Here is a 14,669-nt window from a genome sequence, read left to right as displayed (position 1 = left end):
GCCTTTTTACCCTATATGCAGTATTAATCAAAAGGAATATATGACATTTAAGTTCCCTTAAACTATATGTTAATGAGTCCTAGTGTGGTTGTGTTTGTGTGTTTGGGGAAGAGAAATCCAGGGGAGCTGAAGCTTCTTACACACATCGTATTCATTTTTCAGGATACATTTTGCAAAGTGACCTTCACTTTTTATTAAACACTTTTTCTCCTCAAAAGAGAGAAAAATGCAGATGTAAGTGTGCATACACTACATAGACAAATCAACAGCCTGTGAAACCTCCTCTTCCTTTTCTGTAAATCTCGGTTTTCTCAAAAACCGAGAAAGAAGGATCTTCCCTTACAGTAAATGTTTCAGTTTCAGTACAGCTACCAAAATAGCGACAGTGACTCTGCTGTGCAAACACAGAAGTGGGCCATTCAAGTTCAGTTAAATACTTTGACACAATTCCCCAGCTCAGAACGATGACATGCAGAGACTCTGATGCCAGAAGCTTGAAGGAATCAGCGAGTTGCCTTTACCTTTCCCCTCAACATCCATTTCCAAAGGGGCCCCCCACAAGAGCCTTTTTATTATTTGAATTCCAGTAAAATTACTTCAACCATCAAAAGTACCTCTACTCTATGTTGGACTTTTTGATCGTCTCTTACATGAATAGTTTAAACCGACTTCTAGAAAGACAGAACTTACATATTACACAACTTCCAATACAAAAGGAACTTGTCACTTCTACTCTTTCATATGGATTAAGCAATCAAAAATAAAATATATGTTTTATAGTGCTGGGTATTTCCCACCACCCCCGATACAATATGTATCATGATACAGAGGCACATTGGGATTGATTTTGGATAATGTCCTACAAAGAATTCACTACAACAGCTGTTCTTTATTGTTGAGAATAACATCAGAGGATCCTACAATTTAAAAAAAAAAAACTTCAATTCAGCTCCTCAGAGATCCGAGAAATACATTAAAATATTTGAATCCCAGCGCTATGGCTGTGGTGTTATTGTGAACTTCACCATGGGTCAGTTGTCATTCAAAACTTTCATCACAGCTTTGCAGTAGTATCGATTCTGTAACATCTGTATCGATACAAGTATTTGAAAGGAGCACATGACGATATTTTGCCATGTCAATTTGTTTTTTAGCACAGCCCTTTAGCGGTGCTGCTAGGATTTTCCTTTCAGATTGAGCAGGCTAGTTAACCCTGCAAACAGTATTAATGCTAGTTTGTCTTTAGCTTATCTTCTTATCTACAAGGCAGGTAGACAAGTATTTTAAATAAACACAATGTACTTGTGCCCTTAATGAAAGAATAAGCGTTCACTGAAGACACCCTTCATCCCAATTATACACCTATGCCCTACTGTTAAATTGCATAATCTACCATATGGCCCTTATTTGCCCCCGCAACCAAAACAGCATTGCCACCTTCAGCAGACCCAGGCTCCTTTTATGAGCGCTAACCAGGTAGTGACAATGTCTTTACTACCTATACCCAGTCGCATGGCCCCTTCAGAGCCCCAAAACTCAAGCCTGAATGTTCTTGGTTTTAGGTCCAGTGTGTAAGATCTGAGGATTTTCTATTGTTCGGTTGGTTATTGCAGAAGGAATGAAGGATTTTTTTTGTGATGTTTTTTTTCTGGGCCAGAGGGACTTAGTTTTCGTCTGCCTGATGGCAGTAACTGGAGGCAGTGGTAGAGGGGGTGAGAGGTGCTCTCTGTGATCAGAGTGGCTTTCCTGATCACAGAGCGACTGTGCAGTTCACAGAGACGAGGTTGGGGCGAGGCGATTATTTTCGCTGGCCTAATTAACTATGCCGGAGAGTTCTGTTTAGTGTTTGTTGGTGAGGGAGTTTTAGTTTTACCAGGAAATGTTGAAGGTGAAAATATATCATTAGAGGCAGATGGGGTCCAGGGGTAGAGCCGGTCGTCCTCTGAACAGAAGAATAGCATCCCCAGCTCCTCCGGCCTACATGCCCCAGTTTCCCTTGGCATGACACTGGAGACAAATTTGCTCCCCACGGCATGACCTGCATGACCTGATTGGTTACTCGTTTATTTCATTTTATATACTTTAATCCCAGAGAGGAAATTCTGGTTTACATTCTGTTATTGAGAGACATACTACTCACACACAGACCCAACATACACACATGGACAAACAGGACCTGTGGACATGCATTAATGGAGAGATTGTCAGAGTGGGGCTGCTACGTGCCAGGGTTGTTGGGGTTTTCGGTGCCTTGCCTAAGGACCCCTCTGTGGTACTCGAGAAGTGACCTTCAGCCTCTGCAGCAACCAGACCAACTTCCACACTCCTTTGGTCCATAACGCAACTTCAACTGCTGACCCTCTGGTTCAAGTCCCTCAACGCTGAGATACTGCCGCAATGACATGGTGCATAATATAGTGAATGCTGATTTAGTGTAAATGGCCGTCAGTGGTCGGGAAACGAAAACAACGCAACATAAGTGCACTCCATTTCGGGTGTTTGAGTTGATACAAATTGTGCAAGCTGAAACAGATTTGATAGTCATATTCAGATTCTATTCAACTTCACAGACCAAACGCCACAGTCTGTCAACCTTTATACAGACAGAAGACTGCAGTAGCGAAGACAGGATGCAGCCACAGGAGCTGCAGTTCAAAAGAGAAAGTTTACTCTACATACTTTCTGAGAAAAAAAACAAAAAAAACTTTTGGGAATTAATTTTCTGTCTGACAACCGCCCAAGCAGCAATGACAGGGCGAGAAATCTTGATAGCAGTAAGTGTCAAAAATAACATTGTATCGATGCATGCATGACTCGAAGGATTTTGACATGTTGATGCTCAGTGCACTTTGAGAGACGAAGATAAGAGGGAAAAAAATAAGAATGTATGAGTACTGATTTCCCCGGACGAGCAAAATAAAATACGTGGAAAGGAAAGTGCACACACATCAAAATTACAGTGTGAAGAAAGGAACTGAAATTGTTAGACAGGGCAGTCACTCAGATTGAAGGCAGGCTCCACAAAACACACACACACACACACACACATCTCTGTGCTACAGTTCACCCTGTAAAGAATCAGAGAAAGATGGAAGCCATAGCTCCAAACTTTACCAGACCTCCTAATCAAAAGGTTTGCTAGTCTGCACATGTCCAAATCTAAGTCATGCCTAATCCCAAATAGCCGTTAGAGGATATTTATGTGATCATGAGGCAGAGCACTGCCAGCAAACCAAACAAACCTGTGCACACTTAAACTTACTTGTGCGCACTTTTGGGGAGATTAAAGCCAAAGCTGACACTCGTAATAAGTTATGATAGCAGCTGCACGCCCCTGGATGTTGAACGCTGGCTGTAGATGTTAGAAAAAAAACACCTGTAACCTTTCTGTGGCCTTGATTCTTTGCTGCAGCTAAACTCCTTTTAACTTCTGTTTCGGACATGTTTTTAGCAGGTTTCTGTTGATCCATCATTCATATGTTTCAAGTCAATATGGCTAGTATTGATCAGGCAGTTGGGGAAAGCTGTTTAAATCACCTGCTGTTGGTTTTAATGAGGCACGTTCAGCGCCGAGAGACGCACCAGCAGGTAAAGTGTGACACTGCAGGACTTATGTTGTTCATTTCAGAGTGTGAAAATACCAGCAGGGGGCTAAACATACCTGGTCCAGTGTGGATCTGTTCGGAGAGTTTACCTAAACAAGATGTTTTACACAAAAAGGCACAGGACAATCAACTGTCCCTTATTCTCCAAATAAATACGAGTGCTAAGCAATAAATTGACTTCCAATTTGAAGTACAATTTTGGCTTCCCACGATCATGAAGACAAGATAACGGAGATTAAACCATTACTGTGCTGCATGCCGTGTTGCACTTGTTTGGTCCATGGTGTTGTCACGTGTGGGAAATGTTTCAAAGTGTTTGTAGTTATATTTTGGAGTACATCACCACTACCTCAAAACACAGTTAATTAATTTGTATTTATTTATTATTATAAATGACTTCTCTGTTAGTATGTATTTATAGTTTTTTTCACTTATTTAGCTTGTCTTCAAAGTGTTCAGAGTGTTTATGTTTAATAAATGCATGTTGTAAAATCAATGAGTAACCGTGTTTCATAGTCAAAAAATGATTTTTGCCATAATCAGGCAGCCCTTAACAATAAAACATTAGAATAATGTATTGAAAAGTGAAAATTGACACCAACATTTCATAGAGCTAGAGGTGACAACTAGATGTCTTGTTTTAATCAAATAAAACCCAAGTATCAAAACATGACTGATCTTCTGCTTACTTATGTAAAGATATCGACATTTCTTTGTCTACAGTCTTTCTTGTCTGCAGCAGCTTGTGTAAGTGGACGATCTCTGGGGTTGAAAAACACTTTAAAAAAAGGGCCAGTTGTTCATCGACATCGGTTTGACCTTTTTAATGGAACGCTTGATGTTGAAATGCATCCGTTTGTTTGTTAAGAATACAAACAAAAAGCATTGTTATAGCCATCCCATGACCTTTAAAATCCAAATAAATCACATTTGTTTTTTTCTAGACAAACAAACCAGTAAAATTTTTTTTTTTTTTAAACAGATCATAAGACGAAACAATGATGTAAACCACTCGATGTTACAGCTCTGAGATGTCTTTTTAGCCAACTGACACAAACCTAAAGTTCCACACAGGAGTGGATGTTTTGTTGTGGGAACCTCAAAGCAAATGAAAAATACTCAGCCCATTTTCTGTCACTTCTGTCAATTTCTGTCAATGATATTAAGCCTGAATTATTCATAATAAGGGGTAAGCCACTTTGAATTTCTGGCATGTTTGATACTTTGCACCTTTAAGAAAAAGCTAAAGACCCCGCTCTTTCATGAACACCTACGACCTTAATGATGATGACGATGGATTCAATATCATTGATGATGATGGTAATGATGGTTTGTTGATAACGACGATTTTAAGATGGTTTCTATAGTGATCAGAGCTCTCAAGAACTGCCGTCGATGTTGTGCTTTGCCTCTGGTCACTTCCTGTCAGCACCTGTGTGTCCAATCGGACTCAAAGCTGATCGTTTCCTCTTACTGACATTGTTCCCTTTTTTTCTAGATCCTTGCTTGTGTTTACTCTCTGATGTACGTCGCTTTGGATAAAAGTGTCTGCTAAGTGAACTGTAGAATCGTAGAACTGTTCACAGGACTGCACACACTTGTACAGTGAGAGCAGTGCCACGAGCAGAGATTTTTCTCTCCTGATTGGAACTGCGCTGACAGTATTTAAAGGCACCGTGGCAACAGCAGGCATGCCTGTGTGACGTGTCAAGCAGCAAGCCTCTTTCGCATTTGCTTTTATCCTCATTGCAATATACCCAAACAGTAAGTAACAAAACACAGATGTCAGTTTGGTTTGACATAAGTGACCCAGCATCCTCCACATACACTCCCCTCATCTTTTATAATGGGTTAGATGAGTCCTTCCTAGCTCCAAGGTTATTCACCTTCATTCTGTACGCCTTGACACAACTTAATCACAGCTGTGTTTAACAGCATGCACGAGTTACACAAGCTTCACTGACTCATGCAAACACAAAGAAGTGTTGAGCTCAGAATATCTTCAAGCAGAGAGGATAAAAAGACATGTGGTTACGCAACTGTAATCACCACATTTTCCCGTTTCAACTCCTTCAATTGTCACATGTAACAGCACAGTGTCATGTTAGCCTCGTAATGCGACACCTGCTATCTTAATCCCTCGCCGGACAGCACACATTAAAGCTGTCAAGACGTATCCATCTCAGACATCTTTGCCGCTGTTCACCTCGACAGTGTCAGCGTTATCACAGCTGTCCAAGTGATCGCGGCCGGTGACAACAGCTGCACAAACACTGCCACTTCCACTCAGGAAATCAAATAAATATTTGCAATACAAACTAATTTATTGCTTTAAACTTACTTCATCTCATTAGGCACAAAACCAATTTGTCTAAGCAATAACAGGATGAATTAATTATTTAAAGCCTATTAAAAAACTGCTACACACTCTGGATGGATTTAAATGATCAAAGGCCCACAGTGGAGGCACAGTAGACATTTATTTAGAGCTGGGATTATTTTGGCTGCTGTAACTGGGGACATTTCCTGACAAGGGTTTACTATTTGATGAGATTTAAATCATGAACACTCTTCAGTTAAAATTGCAAGCAGTAAACCTCCTCTGACAAGGCAAACACCACGAGCAAAAAGTGTGGAACAATATGAGGTACCTAAATATCATAAGTTGTAAAAACAAGTTTCATAAACTCATCGTTGAATGACAAAATGAAAGATGTTCTTGTAGAGAAAGCCACAATAAAGCAGTGGATTTAATCTGTGCTGTTTATAGACTAAAGTAAATGACACATTCTGGGTTGATTATGTTCCACGAGTTGCATGGCACATCCTTAAGAGTGCACGACAGATGTTGTGTTGCTCTTTTCTTTGTCTGCCACAGTTGCTGCTGCTGCTCAGGCTAATTAACCATTTTTTCCCCTCCAGTTTGCAGCACAGACAAAACACTGCTGCTAAAAAGCAAATATAGAAACTTAAATGAAATGCCTAAGGGTCGAATTTCTACTGCATAACACACCAGCGAAAATGAGAGTTACCAATAAACAAAGAAATGCATTCACATGGAAAGGTCATGTTTGCATAACCGTTTTTGGATTATACAATGCTACTTTGGGATAGATAATGAATCACATTAACCAATATGAATGAATATGCCGTTGAGAGAATAAACGTTAGTGTTGCACAACTATCAATACTATTTAAATGATTATTATAGTACCTGTCAGGCTCTCTTTGCCACATGAAAGCCTCAAAAACAAACTATTTTCTGTGTAAGAAAATGTGAAGCTTTGAAAAAAAATTAGGGAAGAATCTTTACAGTGATTGATTACCTCTCATACAAGATTACTCAAACAATCAAACAAGTGATGAGAATGAAATGTAAATCAATAAATAAATAAAAACTTTCTAGTTGTCAGGGGCGTGTCAGACTTTAGGACTGGGGTGGCCCAGATTACTTTGGCCGGGGTGGCCTGAAGTTTGTGAGCACAAACATGAAGAGCATTTATTTAGCCATTCTGTCTGCACTAATCACATTGACTTTTAAGTAACACAAGATAATGGCAACATATACATCTTCTCAGCTTAATTCTTCAAGGACAAAAAATATGTCCAAAGTCATAATTTAAAGTATTTTAAAAATGGTGAAGATAACAACAACAAAAATTCAACATAAATCCCACTTAAGCTAATCATAGTTAAGGATTTTGGGGTGGTATCTGGGGTGGCCAATAAGATTTCAAGTGGGGCCCATGCCCCCCCCCCCCCCGGCCACCTCTCTTGACATACCCCTGCTAGTGTACCATTCAGGTGTAATGTGCATGAGTTTAAAGGACTCGAAACTGAACTAGAGTCTGCATAACGTTTTTCATGTGAATCAAAGTTCAGATAAACATTACAGTAGTAAGTAACACTCCACAAGCGCTGCCTGAGGTATTTTAACTGATTTTCTTTCTTTGTAATAAAAGCCTTCATGCTTTCACACACAGTCTCACAGTTTGAAAAAAAAACATGTCCAATATGGTGTGATGTCCTGCCAGTGTGAATAAATGTGTCTTTTCATAGAAAATCAAATTGCAGACTGAGAGTCTGTCGACAGAGCTCAACAAAGACATAAATGTGAATCAAATACACACAGTCTCCGTTCTTAATGTGGAGTTCAAAACAATTTGCATCCTAATTTCCACACTTTCTTATCATTCTGTCTGATGGGAGATGAAATGATTTGAATTAAACCCTATGACCTTCACAGGTTCCATAACTCAACCTAAGCTCCATCCACCTTGGTTACTGTTGCTAAGCCTCAGAAGCGTTCTCTTATTACTAATCGGCAGACTTGCAATTCAAACATTTTTATTTCATTTTTATCAATTGTCCCTTTGTTTCACACAGAGAGGAAGAGGAAAAAATGTGTTGCAGCTCAAATTAGTGTTGTAGTCAAGACCACAGTAACCAAGACCAAGACATATACCCGAGACCAGAGTCCTCAAAGGCCAAGACAAGACCAATACATTTAGGGATTGAGCCCGAGACAAGACCAAGACATTTAGGGATCGAGCCCGAGACAAGACCAAGACCTAGGCAGGGCGAGACCAAGACAAGACCAAGACCATAAATATCAATGGAAAACAATCAACAGTGTGCAGGGGGCGTGTCACTCACTGTAAAACCGGAAAGCTTGAGCAGGTAGACTAGTCAGAAGACTAAAAAAAGGTCTATCTCAAGTCTATTCACCGTTTACCAAATGAATAATAGGTTTTTAGAGGATTGGTGTCTGAAAGGTTGAAAATCCATGACAGAAAGACATGAATTTGTTCAGGGAGCTTATGATAGCCTTATGTCTTTCTAAAAACATTATATTGATAATTTAAGAGGAGTTAGTGTTTCCAAGTTAAATCCAGCTATACTTTTAAATGTGCTGCAGCTGCAGTTCAGCGCAGAGCAGACCCTAACCCGTCAAGCAGAGAAGAGAAAAATACCCAAAAGATCAGGTCTTTATCCCAGATTAAGTCGCTGTCCATGCAGAAAAATGTGTTTTATCTGGCTACAGTAACACGCAGCACTGAGTTACGCTCGTCTTCCTGACGTGTTGCTGCGAGCAGACAAAAACCTTGGGAGTCTGTGAAATCCCTAATGACATCATCAACCAAAGCCCGCTACCTGCTGCAGTGCCATCTCACAGTGCATTCAGCTGAGCCAGCACCTCTGCCCGGCTGATGTATAGCAGCTGTCCAGAACAACCCCCCCCCCCCCCACCCCTCCTACCCCCATCATGCCATACATTATGATTTCACTGCACCCATGCAACACACACACACACGAAGGAGACCAACTGTAAGTCTTGGAAGATCTGCAGAAAATATCAATACTGTTCTGTTGTTCAATAACTTGTGTATTTCTGCTGTTAGCATTAATCCAAGGAAGTTTAATTCACGAGGATGTATGATATCATCCACAGGAGGAAGTCATTACATCGGATCAATACTCTATTCCCTCCAGACGAAGACCTGCGACACAGTAGCAGACCAGGTCAGGATTGAGTTAGTGCCCAGGAGTGGAAAGGGAAACGACACCATATGATACCTTTCTGATGTTATTATATTACAGCCGAGCCACGCCGATAAGACAAGACAAGCAGGGGACGTATTCATGCGATTACAGTCAAGGATCAGATAGCAGAAGCAGAGCAGGACAACTGCATACTAGTCTACAGAGCACTGGGACAACTTTCATTTGGTTTCAGCTACCATATGGTGGTGATATTCTTGATATACTTTTAATTAGTTCAGCCCGAAGTCCAATTAGAAAAAGTACAACTTGCTAAGCTGGAAGGCTATAAAGCCAGGTAATGACTGCTTTCACAATGACTTTCTTAACATCGCACTTACTCCTGGAAAAGGACTAAAGCATAGGAACAGTAAAAAAAATTTTGTTTGGATCCATTTATTTCCTCTATTTGTAGAATTCAACAGAGAGGACACAGAGGTAAACAGCTCACACAGAAAAGTAGGTAAGAGTCAAAGCAGCATCTGCAGGTGCCTCACAATAGGATATGATAAGATAAGATACGATAAGAAATAAGGATAAAATCACAATACAGCAATTCTGCAATAACTGATATATTGCAGCAGGGCAACCTTAGTGATACATCACAATATCTGATTTACTAAAAAAATATAAAATGCCACTAAAAGGTAAAGTCTTTGACGTTATTCGGCTGTCTTGTAGGCTGTCTTTTTTTTTAGGAGCCCAGGAGGCCTTGTCCCGGCAGCAGAAGCCAGGCTCTCGAGTAGACGGAGCTCCCCCAACCTTCAGCGAGGTGTTCTGGCACTACTATAACACCCGCCGTCCCCGACGCCCATCCACTACCTTCAGACTGTGTCGTCCCAACCACCACCATTGGACTGCGTCATCCCTACAACCACCGCCGTCCTCATTCACGAACAGCCTGCACCAACCCGATAAAATTGTTGCGACTATATTCTCTACCACGACACGATCAGGAGTGAGTAAACACGCTGTTGCTTGGGAGAGGCAGGTTTCACGAGTGCTTACATTGAACATCATAAACTTGATGTAAGTGAGCAAAAAACAAAGCTTTTGTGGCAGAAAGCTACTTTTTTTTAAATTGAGGTAAAGTTTCTAAACATAATTTGATTTTTAATTTAAAAATCCATTCTTGCTTAAAAAAAAATAAATAAAATGTCATTAGGTCGTTACTTGGCATGGCTATATTTTGTTCTGCGGTGTCTCTATTTTGTTTAATTAAATATCTTTGGATTGTAGGTAGGACAAAACAAGATGTTTGAATAGGTCAGTTTAGGTATTTTCTGTCTGTTCTATCTGACCTTTTATACTGTAGAGCACAACAGACAGATTTATGAATGATGAAATAATCACAAGCTGCACACTGATTATTGAATATGCTCACAGTAAATATCACCTGCAGTACTGTCCATCTATAAGGTGACACAATACAAATGTAGTATTTTCAAGTCCAGACCCTTTGAAACAAGCTGGACTGGGAAGAACAAAGATAAGCTGCTTTTACATTGGAATAAACGCAATGTGCAATACAAAAGGTGAACCAGACTGAAAAAAATGTCCTTTTCTGAAACTTTTCAACAAGTCAAAATGCTCCTGGCAGTTCTGAAATAGAATTTGATTGAAACCTCTATAGAGAAGCACAATAGGTGCTGTCAAAATGTTCCTCAGCTCCATATTGTAAAATATGTGGGAGGCACATTTCACCCTGTCACAACCAATTGTGTCAAACAATGGCGGCAGTTAATTGTCAGAAAGCTACTATGGGAGCCTTCAGATACTTTTGATGGTATTCTTCCTGCCCTTCAATTATTTCCCTCTGAGCGTATCTCTCAGGACACAAAGTATGAGTTCATTTGCAGGCACACAATGGCTCAGTCCATTAAGACTGCATGCTCCTCTGCTCACGGGTTCTTGCTGCTTAACAGACAGTTTCAGTCGCTTCCTCCCGTTCAAAATCATAATCATGGCTTTACTTTCTCATTTCTCCCCACAGTCGCTCCCGTCAGGACGACAGACGACTTCAGAGCCCGCCGACAGCTCGGACAGCTTGGTGTCTGGAATAGATGAGATTTCTCATAAAGGCAGGATGCTCGTTGATACCAGCAAAATCCCTCTTTGTCAGAGGGCACAAAGTCAGCCGGTGAGGGAGAGGAAGGCAGAGGGAGAGGAGAAGACTGGCTTAAGAGTAAGATATGTAAAGGGAAGGGGGACAAAACCATTTCCTTACAGTGCTTCTTTTTTTATTTATGTGTGGCTATATATTTACAGTAATTTATTTCTTAACATGCAAAACATATTTCATAACTTGTAGTAAGTGACAGGTTTGGCATGCTGTTAAGAGGCCAAAGAGAGGAAAATAAATTATTGAAGAAAGATGGACAGACTGCAAACTCAACATTATAACTCATCCATTTCCATTTCATGAAGGATAAGAGTTATTCATAATTAGGGACGCGGCTCATCTGAGTGATTGGCGGGCGTGTTGTAGCTGTTTGTCAGGAGGCGTAAGGCCCACCCCAACTCCCTTTTGCCTTTAACTGGGTTGACCAAAATTTAGTTAGAGACAGCATTTCCAACATGCAACCGCCATCAATGGGTTTTAGAAGATGGCTTCAGAGACCAATGAGTGACGTCCATTTTTATATACAGTCTATGGTAGACACATGGGAGGATTCTATACTGTTAATACTCGTGCAAGTGCATAAATGGTTTTGTAAAACTATTTGAGAAGAGAGATAGCAGCTTTTTTCATCCCCTCTTCAAGAAGAGAATAAATAGACCGCTAGTCAGTCGATATGGTTTCCTTCTTATGACAGTCTGCTATGATCCAACCCTGAACATTTGATGTCACCGCTGTAATTCAGCTAATAATATAAAATCTGTGCACTCGACAGGAAATCTTTGACAGGTTGAAGGTGGCTCATGAATAGAAGTCCTGACTTCTTTTCATTTTTTTTCCCTGCTTCTGTTGATCAAAAGTGTCCCCAATTGCTTTTTTTTTTTTTTTTTCATCTTCAAGTTTCTCCTTTTCCACTCAAACCTAGATTAGAGCGCCGACTGCTCGCTTACAAAAGGCCACGGTCCGTCGCCATTGTTCAAACACTCTACTGTGCCAGAAACTTAAACAGTGTTTGTGTGCAGAAGAAGCCAATCTATATGCGGTAATCCCATGTGACGAGGCGGGATTAGTTACACAGCAGCACAACACAAGAGAGAATAAGCATTGTGTTATCTGCAAGTTTATGCATGCGTGCTTCACAGATACCAACTGGACAATAAGGCCTCTTATCGCAACAAGACCTCACCATTTCAAGACACATTGGCAAAGACATAACCACACGCTGCAGTGATGTAACACACACACACACACACAGCTGGTTCTTTGCCTGACAATAGCTGAACACCACGCTGAAGTTTTTTTTTTTTTTGGGCCTTTTGTGCCTTTAATTGAGAGATAGGACAGTGGATATAGTTGGAAATCAGGGAGAGAGAGAGAGTGGGGAATGACATGCGGGAAGGGAGCCATAGGCCGGACTCGAACCTGGGCCGCCCGCTTGAGACTGCAGCCTCGATGCATGGGGCACGCACCCTAACCACTGCGCCACCAGCGCCCCCCCCAAGATGCTGATTTTGACACGACATCAAGACTTGTTACCTCTGAATGAAGACGAGTAAAAGAGATCGCCCTTCCTCTGAAAAACTCAAATACCAAAGCAGGCGTGCACAAAGTGAAAGCATACAGAGCACACAAGCCTTGGACTATGAGAATTAATTGTTACTCAAAAATCTAATTGGATAATGGTGCACCAGATTGAACGTGAGGATTAAATACAAGTGACACCAAACACTTACTAGCCAACCAGCCAGTCAGTCATAATTGTTTAGCTCTACACTCAATTGAAATGTTTTCTTACAGTTCCACTGTTGAACGTTTTTTTTTGTTTTTCCAATGACACATTTCAGTAAGGGGAGATGTTTAAGGGGTTCAACAAGCTGCCAATGCAGTAGCCCCATGCATGCACGGACTATACAGCAGGTTTCATAGCAGGAGCAGAGCCTATATGGTGGTACAAACTGAGGAAAGCTGATCCTGCAGCCACTGAGATGACAGGGTGTAACATGAGAGCCACTCTTACTACCGATTGATTGTTGTGTCTGGGGGCGCAAAAAAAAAAAAAAATGAACCATTTACAAAGGCCAAGCAGCTTTTTATAGGCTTGTCCGAGAGTGACTGTGCTGATATCATGCTGAGGATTTGAAACTAGAAGTCACTGTTCATGTGGTGCAGCCATAGGGCGCTCCACTCGGGTTTATTATGGCTCATAATAAGGGGACATCCGGCCGGACAGTGCGCCTCAGACCCGGAGTCTACAGTTAATGTGACAATACATTAGCAAGAGTCCTGGGAGATGAAGGGATACGATGAGATCGCCTGAAGAGTCCACCATGCAAATCTGACCGTTAACACCCAAATCAATATTGATCCAGTAAGGGAACTGAGAGGAGGCAGAACAGCTGTCGTATCACGCTGTCCACCGGTTAATTAAAGCTAATTTAAGTTAAAAAGGCATCCCAGGATGCCATAATGGTTTAATTTACAAAAGGCATATTGTATGTAGGAATGCAATGATCATATTTTCTCTACTGCTGTCCCATTGTAGTCCACAAACTGAGCGTTTCAAAAGCTTTAGGAGACTAACAAAAGGCTTGCTCGGACACATTCAACATCACGTCTCCCCCCCTCCCTTGAGTCACAAACACATGCTGAATTGACAAACCCAAGCAATAAATTCATTACAAACAGGAGACATTTCAGCTGACACAAACGCGTTGAATTTCTGCTGCAGGAGCGCACCATGCAGTCTCTTATAATAAACTCAATCTCCATAACCTACCTTTATATTCACAACAGGCTACACGGTGACCCGCCTCGGTGATTTAAAAAACAAAACAAAAAAGGAGCTAATTCTCACACATTCACATCCAAGCACAGTCCAGACGTCCGTCCGTCCATCCGACCGAGCGAGCGTCCGCCGCCTCCGGTTGGTTTTTACTAAAGAGCGAGGCGCAGCGGAGACAGAGGAGCCTCACAGTGTGGACGGACGCAGAGCTGCATTGAACCCAAATGTTCCTCCATAATCCAAGTTACACAGAAAAAAAAGGAAGACACTCACCGCTGTGTTCGACACCGAGTGACGACGATTTGTTTATTTCATTCCTCCCCGCTGAGCAGCTGTGTGTAGTGGTGCGTCATTGACTTCCGCGTTAAGATGGAGTGGGGAAAAAAAATGTAAGAGAAGTATTCAATTTAAAGGACAGGCGGCGCACACGGGCACCTTGATGGCTGTGCAGGATGAAGCTAATGAAGAAGGTGATGATGAAGACAGTAATAAAGGCAGTGTTGAGGGGGAAATGTAGCCTATTTGTGAAAATGATCATGATAGATTACATATAAATCTTATATAATAAGTATTTTCTAATTAAAAGTCTGAATACTTTAATCCACTTTAAGTGTCTTCATAA

The 14,669-nt window shown here is 41.1% G+C and overlaps 1 protein-coding gene across 2 annotated transcripts in view; it reads right to left on the bottom strand.

The window, feature by feature from the left end:
- Positions 1–14,452, bottom strand: part of marchf8 (membrane-associated ring finger (C3HC4) 8) — a 91,921-nt gene extending 77,469 nt beyond the window's left edge. The window contains exon 1 of one of the 2 annotated variants that reach the window (XM_061039810.1): positions 14,321–14,452. The gene's annotated coding sequence lies outside the window, so the exon portion shown is untranslated. The remainder of the gene's footprint in view (positions 1–14,320) is intronic. The other variant, XM_061039809.1, reaches the window with a different exon arrangement.
- Positions 14,453–14,669: the final 217 nt, after the last annotated feature.

This window comes from Labrus mixtus, chromosome 6, assembly GCF_963584025.1.
Source record: "Labrus mixtus chromosome 6, fLabMix1.1, whole genome shotgun sequence".
Taxonomy (NCBI): Eukaryota; Metazoa; Chordata; class Actinopteri; order Labriformes; family Labridae; genus Labrus; species Labrus mixtus.
This window is presented reverse-complemented; position numbering and strand designations above follow the sequence as displayed.